Source organism: Trichosurus vulpecula, chromosome 6 (assembly GCF_011100635.1).
Source record: "Trichosurus vulpecula isolate mTriVul1 chromosome 6, mTriVul1.pri, whole genome shotgun sequence".
NCBI classification, from domain to species: Eukaryota; Metazoa; Chordata; class Mammalia; order Diprotodontia; family Phalangeridae; genus Trichosurus; species Trichosurus vulpecula.
Genome location: NC_050578.1, coordinates 7,196,946 through 7,211,158, shown reverse-complemented (window position 1 = coordinate 7,211,158; position 14,213 = coordinate 7,196,946). Strand labels below are relative to the sequence as shown.

At 39.4% G+C, this 14,213-nt stretch overlaps 1 protein-coding gene across 8 annotated transcripts in view; it reads right to left on the bottom strand.

Moving 5' to 3' along the window:
* PALLD (palladin, cytoskeletal associated protein) overlaps window positions 1-14,213 on the bottom strand; it is a 593,228-nt gene that overhangs the window by 114,341 nt on the left and 464,674 nt on the right. The window contains exon 1 of one of the 8 annotated variants that reach the window (XM_036763238.1): window positions 1,283-1,436. The exons of 5 other annotated variants lie outside the window; for them this stretch is intronic. The gene's annotated coding sequence lies outside the window, so the exon portion shown is untranslated. Of the gene's footprint in view, window positions 1-1,103; window positions 1,154-1,282; window positions 1,437-14,213 lie in introns of those variants that run through there. 2 more of the 8 variants (XM_036763239.1, XM_036763240.1) reach the window with 2 other exon arrangements.

Here is a 14,213-nt window from a genome sequence, read left to right as displayed (position 1 = left end):
AGCAGGGAATGCTGCAAACAAGGAGTGGGGTGAGGGTGGGAGTGTGCAGGGGTGCAATCCACTCGAGGTTTCTCTAAGCATAACTTTATGCGAGAGAGGCATGTCCAAGTCTAAGTCCTTTCTAATAAGCATGACGCTGCCAGGAAACTTTCAAGTAGGCTCCTTTCTACTCCTACTCCCTCAGACACAGGACACCAGAAACAGCTGCACCAGCGCGGCTGCCGCATCTTTGGGGTTGTATGGATACACACAAGACACACATACACACGGATCTAGCTAGCTAATTCATCCAACCTTTCCCTAGGACATCCCCAGCCAGCTTAGTGACAGACTCTAGAGGAATGCCTTGGGCTTGCCTCCTCCTGAAATTCCCAAAGTAACTTGCAAACTTTCCCTGTAGCACAGTCTCAGGTCTAGGGGAGCAATATAAAAGGAAAGAGAGGGTGGTGTGACACAGAAGCCCCTGGCTGCATAGATCAGAGGGCTCAAATCAATAACACGATTCTCCCATTCCAGCCCCCAACCCCGAACTCCTTCACACAACATTACCCGGCTATGCTCTTCTCCCTTCCCACTCCCAACCCTTTCCCCCATGAAGCAGTAGCAAAGAGGGATGGAAGGCAGCAGCAGTAAAGAGACGAGTCCTGGAAAGGAAAGATGCTACTTTTTCTCCAGGACCCTGGGCTATGGTGGCTTACGCTTCCATCCAATCAAATGGGAGAGAGGAAAGAAAGAAAGGAGGAGGAAAGAGAGAGGAGACAGAAGAAATTGAGAGAAAGAGAAGGAAAAGAGAGGAGAGAAGAAAAAGAAAGAAGGAAAAAAGGAAGGTAGATGGAAAGAAGAGAGAAAGGAAAGAAAATGGAAAGAAAGAGGGAAAGAGAGATAGATATGGATGGAGTTTATAAGCTACAGAATCCTGGGAGAAAAAAAGTCATATCCATTTCCCCAGTGGTTCATAAGATTATTGTCTAGCCTGGTGGTCGGCCTGCCCTCCTTCCCACCACTTCCCGGGCAGCTCATCCCCCCTGAAAAAAAAGAGTAAAGTTTGCAAAATTCCAAGGCACCGATTATCGCCGCTTAATAACAGAATCCCCTCACCTTACCTTGCCAAATCCTTAGATCCTGGGACCACTCTAAACTTTTTTCCTTTTTTTTTAAGTTGGGTAGGGAGAGAGAGAGAGAGAGAGAGAGAGAGAGAGAGAGAGAGAGAGAGAGAGAGAGAGAGAGAGAGAGAGAGAATGGGGGGGGGGGCGGGGGAGGTGCGGGGGGAGAAACCACCCACCCAGCAGCACCAGCAGCAGCAGCACCAGCAGGGAGAGAGGTCCGGCCAAGCTGGCACTTTGGGGGACTGCCTCGGAGCCTAGCAGGTACTCAATAATATATACAGATTAGTCAAAGGAGAGAACACCAACTTCATGACTCAGTGATTCTTCATTAAAAGCTAATGTCTCTCCGGGCCTTCAGAATAAAAGTCCTCCCTCCTCTGAGTGGTTGGAATCCTCGCCCAGCTAGGAGGAGAAAAGGCGTTACTGGTTCCCTCCTCCTCCTCTTCCTCCTCCTCCCTTCCCCTCCCCACCCGAGAGCCGAGCGACTGTCAGGTCTGTGGAGGGTTTGCCCTGCCCACTTTCTTCCACACTTAACTGGGTCTGCATCAGGCCCTCTCCCCACCCCCCAACCCTCTCAATCCACAGGATTTCTTTCTGAGACTACCTAGTCAAACAAGGTTTAAATAAGTTTTCCAGAACTGCAAAGATTTTCAAAAAATGTTAGGTTTTGAACTTATCCCATTCCCCTCTGAACAAATAGAGCTCTTGGCTGCACTGCAGTGAATTCTTTTCTTCACTCCCCCATCCCCCTTTTTTTCCAAGGGTCTTTTTTGGTCTGTTTCCATTACAGCCTGAAAAGAAATCAGTGGTAAAGCAGGCAGCAGCTTTCTATTCAGGGGGAAAGGAAACTGCTTGCATTTATTCGAATGAATGTAAGCCCTGAAGCAGCAGCAGTTAAATATTTTGCTTTTTTTGGGGGGCGAGGGGAGGTAAGCTTTCAGTTGATTACTCTTTCAAGGGTGCGACAAAATCTACAAATATGGTGTATAATAAAGTTATATCAGGACAAGTCACAACACTAGGGAAATATGAACTGTTTTTTTTTAAGGTGAGAGAAAATAAAATACTGTCGTCCAAGTAGGAGTTTACTGCCTTAATCGTGTCATAGAATGCCTGAATTCAGAGCCCCTTAGGGTAAAGAATGTGTCACAGTCACCTTGCAATGTCTCAGGAATGTATTTCAGAATCCTATTCACTTACTTCAGTCATAAACTATCTGTAGCCTAAGTCACTGGCTTTAGGGAATCTCCCTGAGTTTTAGGAAGAAAGAGGTTCCTTTTCATTTACTGTTCCTTCATAGTGTTTCCTCAAAATCAAGTCAACATATATAAGCCCTAACCAGCTCATGGCCATCACCACCACCGCTGCCACCATCACTACAAGACCATATCTGTAAAATTTTTAAAATTGGCATTGAAATGAATACAAATCAAAGTTGAATAACCAATGTAATATCTAGTTAGACAGTTAGAGAATCTTGCCCACAAAGTGGATAGTGGCACCTACCAACAGATGGTCTAGGATCACTCACTTGGGAAAATAGCATACTGACCAACAGCTGTCTAGCCACTGAAAGTGTTAGTATTTGGCAGTAAAGAAATCACATTCATCTCTAGGAGACAAGGGTAGTTGAAAGAACACCGGCCCTAGGAGTCAGGAGACCTGGGACTGTCACTAACTCAATGTGTGGTGTTGGGCAAATTACTTAATCTCTATGGATCTGTTTTCTCATGTGTAGCATGAACGGTTTGGACCAGCTCTTAGGTTTCTCCCAGCTCTAACATTCAACGATTTTGTGATTTGCTAATGTAATGAAGGTTTGGTGCTTGCCTAGATCACCTAAGATAGCACCCACTGGGAGAGATGTAGGCCCAAAACTCCATTGCATTAGCCTACCTTCCTCTAGGAGACACAGAATGAATAAAATAGATGACCTTTTCCTTGAGTAGTAATCACCCTTTTGCAAGATGTTTCAATGATAATAAATGGCTTAAGTCTAGTAATGGAAAATAAGATAAACCAACCCACTAAATAACATACATTTCTATATAGCACCACCAAGAATCAAGAAGAAAATGATAGAAGAATGACAAATTTGGGCATTAACTTATTGAAACATTCAAGAGACCCATACAAAACCAATTTCAAAATGATTTTGACAGAAAGCAAAGAACTGAACAAATGGAAGGGCATCTCATGTTCATACTTAGGTTGAACAAATAAGTTTTTTAAAAATTGATACTTCCCAAGCTAAATTATAAATTTCATGCAGTAACAATAAAAAACTCCATTGATTATTTTATAGAATCAAATGAAGTTATAACAAATAGGGAAGTGATACACATAAATACCAAGAAAAAGAAAAGTGGTTCTTCTGCTTCTTAACAAAGAGGTAGTAGATGATGACCATAATGTGTTACATACTGATAGTTAAGGTCATTATGTTGAAAAATTTTACTATTTTTTTGGTTGTTTTGAAGGAGGTACTATGGAGGTGGAGATCATTGGGAAATGATTATCATAAAATATATTAATGAAATATTTTAAAACTTATAGGGTAAATGGGGACTAGCACTAACACATCTCAAAATATACAATAATGACTTCCTATGATGGAAGAAATTAGTTCTACCCACTCTTCTTTCAGCCAGGTATCACAGATCTCAGTCCAATCTCCACAACCCCCCTGCCCCCCCAGAAAGAAAAATAAATAAAAGGTAATTTGAATTAGGACGGTTAGATGGTATAGCAGATAAAGCCCTGGGCTTGGAGTCAGGAAGAACTGAGTTCAAATCTAGCCTCAGACACTTATAGCTGTATGACTCTGGGCAAGTCACTTAACCCTGTTTGCCTCAGTTTCCTCATCTGTAAAATGAGCTGGAGAAGGAAATGGCAAACCACTCTAGTATCTCTGCCAAAAAACCCCAAATGGAGTCCACAAAGAATCAGACAACTGAAAAATGACTTCTTGTTGTTCAATCATTTTTTTCAGTTGTAATGATAACAAAAATTTGAATTTCGCAATATGAAATTTGTTCATGCTGTCAAAGTTTGGGTTTTTGCAGGCTACTTAACATGTCATACTCTAGGGCAGAAGTGGTAACCCTGGTTTTACTGGTTTTCCTATAGATATACCATACAATAGTACTTTTAAGGGAATCTTAGAGCCCATGTAAAATTGCTTGCCAATAAGGAAATGGCTTGCATATGGCCTCTAAGAATGAAAGAATGGTCATATGACCATGTGACTTTTAGAGAGTAAATTTTAGTGGTTTTCATTTAACAGAACTCAGATTCAGGGGTATTCAAAGAACTAATATAAATTATTAAAGAGAATTTTCATTCTGTGAAACAACAATCAAGAATCATTGGGGAAAATAGTTTAGATATGGTACTTTCCCTCATGAACCTTATAGTATAGCAGGGAGTATAAAATGATAAGAGCATGGGGACTTTGTAACTGATAGATCTGGTGAAAACAATGAACTTGCTTCTTTAGCTTACCTTTTGTTTGGGCTCAGCTAATCTGCCTGCTGAGGAAGAGAGGATCTTGGGAGTGTCTAACTCTACTTTCGATAGTAATCCATAACTGAGGGTCGTCCTAAAGAAAAGATTTAATCTTAGCGTGGAGGCAGTTTGCCTAGATTTTGTTAGCTGATTATGGTGACTGACTAAAGAGCTGTCTTTCATTCATTTCATTCATGTCCAACTCTTTTTATTTCCACTTGGGGTTTTCTTGGCAAATATACTAGAGTGGTTTGCCATTTCCTTCTCCAGCTCATTTTACAGAAGAGGAAAATGAGCAAACAGGGTTAAGTGACTTGCCCAGGGTCACACAGCTAGTAAGTGTCTGAGGCCAGATTTGAATTCAGGAAGATGAGTCTTCCTGACTCCAAGCCTAACACCCTTATCCACTGTACCACCTAGCTGCCCACAAGTGGGTATCTTTCAAATCTCTATTCCTAGACTCTATACCTGTATCTTTTGTTGCTGCTCTAACACACTGTTGACTTGTGTAGAGCTTATGGTCCAATAAAACTGTTGAGATCTTTTTCAGACAAATTTGCTCTCTATCTATGCCTCCTCAATCTTGTACTGGTGAAGATGATTTTTGAACCCAAATATGAAGTGCTACATTGATTCCTCTTTAATTTCATCATTCAATTTGGTCCAATGTTCCAGATCATCAAGATCTTTTTGAATCCTGACTGTCATTCAGTGTGTTAGCTATCCCTCACAGCTTTGAATTATCTGCAAATTTGGGAAGTGTGCCATCTATGCCTTTTTCCAAGCCATTGATATAAATGTCAAACAGAACAAGGCTAACCATGGGTCTTCACAAAAGCACTGTGTATGATGTTAATAGAGAGACTTAAGGGATTTCCTGTGGACTTATAATGTCCTGGAGTTTTTGGAGCATAGATTTTGCTGCCCTCTCTCTAGCTAAAAAGTCCATTCCCATTTGAAAGTCCTCTCCATCCCTTCTCCAAAGCTGGCTCTTATAACTATGATTTTCATATTTATAGCTCTTCATACCTTAAAATTGGTGTTTTAACAAGGAAATGCTACAAATGTTATGAATTAGTATCTAATATGCATTTTCTAGAGTAATGTATGCTAATTAACAATGGGTTCTCCACTGAACAGAGTTTAGGCACAGCCCCACCGCTGATGTGGTGGCATAGGCCCCGCCCCCACTAACAACTGGTTCCGGGAACTAAACCTAAAATTAGGTATCGATTCTAACAAGTGGTATGAACCGGCTGAATTCCACCACTGCATGCTAAGCCTTTACCTATTATTCTCTATGCACTGCTGTCTAATGGGGGTAGCAAGGAAGAGTGAAAGATGGTCAAACACTAAAACCAAATGATACTAATTATACAGAATATGGTCCTGATAGATTTGCAGCTGGTTGGTACCACACACCAAGCTAGAGAGGAAAAACATCAGCATTGGAAATAAACATTTATAAAATCAGATTTATTAAGGCAAACTGAAACAGGACAAAAGAACCCTAACAATTACAGATTTCAACTGCTGAGAGTTTAGTTTTGAAACAAAATGTTTCTAGGTGTTATATAATCTTTTTTTGTCCTTTCTATATTGAAATATTTGTGTTTTTGATGATTAAGTTCATAATAAAGAGGAGGATCTATTTTTTACAAAAAGAAAAATGTTTCTAAAGACAAAGCAGACTTCTGAAGAATGACTTTTGTTCAATTCATTTTCTGAATGTAGTTTTTTCTTAAAACAAATAAACAACAAGCATTAAACCCTGAAACTAAGTGCAGTGTTACATATGTAATATAATTATTTTGAGAATATCACTGTCTAAATTATTTCACCTCAACGTGGGATGCTTTACAAAATTTGGGAGTGGGATCTTATAAAGTGATTAAAAAAGGACATTATTTGTCCTTGAGTACTGCTTGTTAAGGGAAGAGAGAAAGGAACAACTTCCAAGTACAATCCATATTTTCAAAGAAAAAACAAATAACTGTATCTTAATGGTCAAGACACCTCTTTGACTTGTACACAATTTTACTCAAAGTAAGGAGAGAGAGAGAAGAAGAAAGAAAGGGAGAGAGAGACATTGAGAGAGGAGAAGAGAAATAGAACTCTTTGTACTCATAAATGTTGCTAATGTCTGAATTACGATTACTTAAAAAAATCAATCTGTTATTTGCAGTGTCAGTTCACAAAACTGTAGGTGGAATCACACATTAATAGAGTTCCTTAGACTCTATTAAGACTGTAACCTTTGGCAAAACTATAATAAGGAATTATATGTTTACCATTCAAAACTCACATCTTGAGTTCAGAATGTACATTCATTTTGCCTAATAGTGATCAGTCAATTCTTCCATGTTTTTGAAATAGAAGAACTATACCGACTTTAGAAGCAGAATAATTTTAGACACTTTAATACCATTCTCAAAAAGAAATCTTAAGTTCAAATGAACAGCCATGGATTAGTAGTAGGTGGCCTCTTGCAGAAATATAATAAATTCGACTTATTTTTCTATTTAATTCTATCTAGTGACAAAAATCTGGAACAAAGTGGATACTTAAACTGAGGAATGGCTCTTCATATTATGGGATAAGAATGTAATGGCATGCTATTATGTTATAAGAAGTGACAAAGAAAGGGACGGTTTCAGAAAAACTTGGGAAGACCTGTATGAACTGATGAAGAGTGAAGTGAGCAGAAGTAGAACAATCTACATCATAACATAGAAATTGTGAAAGAAAAAAAAAACTTTGAAAGATTGAAGAATTCTGATTAATGCAAAGACCAAAGCAAATTCCAGAAAACCCATCATGAAGAATGCTACTCACCTCTTGACATAGAGGCAATGGCTGGACAAGGCCAATGTGAGAATTTGTTTTCACTATGCATATCTGTTACAAGGATTTTGGTTTTTTACTATTTTTTCTATCTCAATTGAGGGTAGGGAGGGAAAAGGTAGGATGAAGATCAAATAAATGCTTATTAATTAAAAAGTAAATAAAAAAAACCCACCCAGGATTTCTTTATCAAAAAGTAATTCTGTATCATTTTCTCTACACATCCAAATTGGAAAGGTCTTTGATCAATAATCTACCTCTAGGGAAAAAAAATATGGAAATATGTTTTCTGGGTCTTAGATGCTTTGTGATGAGAAGATAACAGAAATTATTAGCTTAGTTGATGACCACAAAGGCTAGAGTAAGGAACTAGGGAAGTAATTGAAACTATCTATGGAAAATAAACAAAAAGTAAGACCCTCTACCACTTCCCATCCATAATCCATAATACAAAAGGGGTGGGGGATGTTAGTAAATGGGCATGAGGAGAAAAATCAGATGATTTTGTTGGGTTGCCCTAAACAACAAAGACATTCTCTTAGATGAATAGCCACCCCACAAAGTTAAACTGCCTCGGGGAAAAATAGGCTAGCATTAGCATTTTCAAAGAGGTATTCATAGCATGATAAATGAAGCTTAAGTGATGGATGATTGAAGTTGTCTTTTCATAATATTGGCCCTTTCTGTTATATAGTCTCATGAAATGACATGATAAAGATTAATGCTTTTTTGCTGTTGTTGCTGGTAGCAGACTGTGGAGTATAGAGGGTTTTAAGAAAAAAAAGTAGAGATTATCTCTGATATCTATGATTTCCAGTAGCTTTGGGGAATCTGGTTATTAATAGGAAGAAATGAACTTTTGGGTTCAGTATTTTCTACTTAACTCTTTGTTTCCTATCAATTGTTAGGGGAATTCATAGAATCATACATTTAGAGCATGAAGGGACCTCAGAGGCCATCAAATCCAATCCCCCCCTTTAAAAATTTTATCATTTTTATTTAATATTTTAGTTTTCAACATTGATTTCCACAAGATTTTGAGTTACCAATTTTCTCTCCATTTCTACATTCCCCCTTTCAAGATGGCATATATTCTGATTGCCTCGTTCCCCAGTCAGCCCTCCCTTCTGTCACCGCACTACCCCCCATTCCCTTTCCCCTTACTTTTTTGTAGGGCAGGATAGATTTCTATGCCACATTCCCTATATATCCTGTTTCCCAGCTGCATGCAAAAACAACTTTTTTTTGAGCATCTGTTTTTAAAACTTTGTGTTCCAAATTCTCTCCCCTCTTCCCTTCCCATCCACCCTCCCTAGGAAGGCAAGCAATTCAACATAGGTCACACATGTATCATTATGTAAAACACTTCTACAAGACTCATGTTGTGAAAGGCTAACTATATTTCTTTCCATCCTATCCTGTCCCCCCTTTATTCAATTTCCCCCTTGACCCTGTCCCTTTTCAAAAGTGTTTGCTTTTGATTACCTCCTCCCCCATCTGCCCTCCCTTCTATCACCCCCCTTTTTTATCCCCTTCCCCTTACTTTCCTGTGGGGTAAGGTACCCAATTGAGTGTGTATGTTATTCCCTCAAGTTGAATCTGATGAGAGCAAGATTCACTCATTCCCTTTCACCCGAACCATCTTCCTTTCCCACAGAACTGCTTTTTCTTTCCACTTTTATGTGAGATAATTTACCCCATTCTATCTCTTCCTTTCTCCCTCTTTCAGTATATTCCTCTCTCACCCCTTAAATTTATTTTATTTTTTTAGATATCATCCCTTCATACTCAACTCACCCTCTGCCCTCTGTCTATATATATGTATATTCCCTTCAACTCCCCTAATACTGAGAAAGGTCTCATGAATTACACATCATCTTTCCATGTAGGAATGTAAACAAAACAGTTCAACTTTAGTAAGTCCCTTATGAATTCTCTTTCTTGTTTACCTTTTCATGCTTCTCTTGATTCTTGTATTTGAAAGTCAAATTTTCTATTCAACTATGGTCTTTTCATTGAGAAAGCTTGAAAGTCCTCTATTTTATTGAAAATCCATATTTTGCCTTGGAGCATTATACTGAGTTGTGCTGGGTAGGTGATTTGTGGTTTTAATCCTAGCTCCTTTGACCTCCAGAATATCATATTCCAAGCCCTTAGATCCCTTAATGTAGAAGCTGCTAGATCTTGTATTATTCTGATTGTGTTTCCACAATATTCAAATTGTTTCTTTCTGGTTGCTTGCATTATTTTCTCCTTGACCTGGAAACTCTAGAATTTGGTGACAACATTCCTAGGAGTTTTCTTTTTGGGATCTTTTCAAGAGGCAATCGGCAGATTCCAGATTCTTTCAATTTCTATTTTACTCTCTGGTTCTAGAATATCAAGGCAATTTTCCTTGAAAATTTCTTGAAAGATGATGTGTAGGCTCTTTTTTTGATCATGGCTTTCAGGTAGTCCAAAAATTTTTAAATTATCTCTACTGGATTTATTCTCCAGGTCAGTGTTTTTTCCAATGAGATATTTCACATTGTCTTCCATTTTTTCATTTCTTTGGTTCTGTTTTATAATATCTTGATTTCTCATGAAGTCATTAGCTTCCACTTGCACCAATATGATTTTTAAGGTGGTATTTTCTTCAGTGGTCTTGTGGACCTCCTTTTCCATTTGGCTAATTCTGCCGTTCAAGGCATTCTTCTCCTCATTGGCTTTTTGGAGCTCTTTTGACATTTGGGTTGGTCTATTCTTTAAGGTGTTATTTTCTTCAGTATTTTTTTGAGGTCTCCTTTAGCAAGTCATTGACTTGTTTTTCATGTTTTTCTTGCATCTCTCTCATTTCTCTTCTCAATTTTTCCTCTACTTCTCTTACTTGCTTTTCCAAAACCTTTTTGAGGCCTTCATGGCCTGAGACCAATTCATGTTTTTCTTGGAGGCTTTTGATGTGGGCTCTTTGACTTTGTTGACTTCTTCTGGCTGAATGTTTTGATCTTCTTTGTCACCAAAAAAGGAATCTAGAGTTTGAGTTTGAGTCTGAGTTTGTTTTTGTTGCCTATTCATGCTCCCAGCCAACTACTTGACCCTTGAGCTTTTTGTCAGTGTATGACTGCTTGTAGAGTACTTTGTCCCAAGCTTTAGGGTCCAAGCACTGCTGTCTTCAGAGCTACTTCTACTCCACAGTCACCCTAGGCTCTGTCACCGCAGCACTCCTCCTCCCCCAAGAACTGCCAACCAGGACTGCAGTCTAGATCCAAGCAGGGCACAGCAAGAGAACCTTCCTTTGTGCCCACAAAATGCTCCTTATACTCCCGCTCTGATCCACTGCTAGATTCTTCCCACTGTGTAAGCCAGGGACTCGGGAAGCAGCTGATGCTGGAGCTCTGGAGGCAGCCTCAGGAGCTTCCTGCTGCTGCCACTGCCATCACTGCACTACCTCCACCACCCCCAAGGCTGGTGGCTGGACAGGTCTCAACTAGATCCCGCAGTTTCCCACTAACCTGCACTTTGGCGTTTGTGGGTTGAGAATTCTGGTAACAGCCACAGCTCAATGATTCATGGCCATAGGGCCTGTTCTCTGGGGCTGACTCACTGTCTACTCTGTCCTGGTGTGGCCCAGGTCGCGCTCCGCTCCCAGCACCCTACAATAGACCCTTCCCGGCCACCATCCAGGCTCTTCTGTGCAGGAGATCTATTTCCCTCTGCTATTTTGTGGGTTCCACAGCTCTAGAATTTGTTCAAAGCCATTTTTTACAGGTATTTGGAGGGATTTGGGGGAGAGCTTAAGCAAGTCCCTGCTTTCCAGCCACCATGTTGGCTCCTAATCCCCTTTTTTATAGATGAGGAAACAGACACACAAAGGTTAAAGGACCTACTCAGGTCATACAGCCTTTAAGTGCCAAGGCAGGTTTTGAACCTAGGTCTTCTTGACTTCAATTTCCATGCCCTATCCATTATTCCATGCTGTTTCAATCCTACCTAACATACCTGGGAGGTATGTTGATTGGTTTTGGTAAAATTCAATCGATTACTAAAGGATAATGAACACCTAAAATCTATTTTTGGTTCAGGGATCTATGATGGTAAGGAAAGAGAAGTAGGCAGGTACTCAAAAGACATGAGTTCTAGTTACTCTGCAATTAGCTGGTTGTATGATTTAAAGCAAGTCATCTTACTTCTCGGGGCCTCAGTTTTTTTTTTATCTAGAAAGTATAGGTGATAGATGATCTTCCAGATTTCTTCCAACTCTAGTGCCCTATGACTCTATGACTCCATAACGGATTTCAATGAAATTTGATTTATAGGTAGAACTTACAGAGATTGGAAATTACACAAAGTGAGATTTACAATGAATAGAACCATGAATTTTGAGAGCATTGTGGTGTCTGGCCAGAGTAGGCCAAATGAGAAGATTTTTTTAAAAAGAGAATTAAATGTTGAATGTAAAGAAAAGACTAAACCATGGAGAGTACAGTTCCTTCCCCCCTCCCAATCCCCCCCCCCCAATCAAGTTCTTGGAAGTTACTATCTCACACATACTCCAAAAGGGTATTCATCAGAGATTAGATTTTTGGAAATTGAATTTGCTTTAGATTCTAAAGCATATACATTGCTGTATTTAGTTCATCAACTATGGATATTGGTCAGTCTTCATACTTGGGTGGTACAGATGATACAAAAACATAATATTTGTGCCATTGTTTCATTCTTTTCTTGCCCATTGTACTGAACTGTAGAGCTTTAATAAAATCTTTGGCTGTTGAGATGGGCAAACTGGTTAAACTGGAAATACACATTCCACTTCTACCCACTTATTCCCATTTTAAAGAACAAAACTCAGTGGAATAATATTTTGTGATTATGGGAGAAATCCATTTCTGATTTGGTTGTCTTATTTGCCATCATTAGCTAACTACATTAAAGGAATTAGGTAGGATTAGGTAGTTATCACAGGATCTTAGCTCTAGAGCTGGAAGGAACTTCAAAGACCATCTGGAAGCTAGGTGATGTGATGGGTAGAGCTCTGGGCCTGGAGTCAGTTAGACCTGAGTTCAAATATAGCCTCAGACATTTATTACCTGTGTAGCACTAGTCAAATTACTTAACCTCTGTTTGCCTCAGTTTATCCAACTGTAAAATGGGGATAATAACAGCACCTATCTTTCAGGATTGTTGCGAAGATCAAATGAGATAATATTTATAAAGCGCTTTGCATAATGCCTGGTACATAATAGGTACTATATAAATGCTTCTTCCCTTACCCTCCCTCCCATTAGATTCCCTCACTTGCACAGATAAGGAAACTGAGGCCCAAGGAAGCTAAGTGACTTATTTGAAGAAAGTTTGTAAAGATCAGAGGCAAGATTTGAACCTAGGTGCTCAGATTCCTGACAATGGTTCAAGAATCTTTCCACTGTACCAACAAAGTGAAAACACTAGAAATAGGGAGGGACCAAACATTTGCATAAAAAATGGTCTCCTTCTGGCAGAGCCCTTTATAACCTGACCCTGACCTATTTCTTTTCAGGCTTTGTACACCTTATTATCTCATAATGAATCCTGTATCTAGTGACACTGGCCTCCTTGCTGTTCCTAAAACAAAATACTCTAGCTTCCAAATCTTTGGCATATTTGCTGGCTGTCCCTCATACATGGAATGTTCTCAGTCCTCATTTCTGCTTCCTGGTTTCCTTCAAGTCCCAGCTAAAATCCAATCTTTTACAGAAAGCCTTTGCCAATTCTCCTACTGCATATAGCTTAATGGTCCACAGTTTACATGTTATCTTCTCCATTAACTTGTGAGCTTCTTGAAAACAGTGACTGTCTCTTTACTTTTCTTTGTATCACCAGTACTTAGCACAGTGCCTGGCACAGAGTAGGCATTTAATAAATGTTTACTGGTTGACTGACTGGCACCTGAAACAGTTCTAAATGACATTATCATTCTAAGCCATCTACCTCACCTCTTTCTTCACTCTCTCTCCCTTCCTTCCTTCTACCCTTTGTCTGTTAGAGGCTTCCCCTTAAATCCTTTCAAGGATACCCATTGGCATTGCTTAGCCTTGGGGGTGCCAACAGTAGAACTATATTCTGTTGCCTAAACAGGAACTAGCGAAAGAAAGTCTCCAATTGAATGGATCTAGTGTCTTACTACAGTTTGGGAGGAAAATCTGGGAGTTATGTTGATTGGCAGAGACCGTTTTGTCAATAATTTTAGGTATTGCCTGCTGGACAGTCGGTGCTCCTCCAGCTTCCCCAGTGAGGCCTGTGGCCCTACTGATCCTACCCCACTCAGCCATCTAATCCCACAGCCTTTTCCCTGTCCCCCCACCCAAAATCACTGTGAGATTTAATGATTTGGCTTAAGCAAAGGAAATAAAATTAAAGTCATTTTGGGATCTTGAAAAAATAATTTTAGGTATCAGAACTATTTTAGAACCTATTTTATTGTTTCACTACAATCTTACAATTTTGCATTAGTTAGTCTATTCTGAATTTATATAATCTACCCTCATCACTTTTCTAAGTGTCAAGGGCCTTCAAAATAAGAAGAGAACATGATCCCTAGCCTAAAAAAGTCTTGTAATCTAAGCGAGGAGACAAGGTAGACTGTTCATAACAGGTGTCTTACTGTTGTTTATTCACTTAGACTGTTTATGAGGTATTACTCATAATTTCCTTGGGAATCAACATGGCACATCTGGAAGAACAAAACCTCCCACCAACAAAGGAATTCCTAGAGTGTAGGTGCCACACAATACTGCA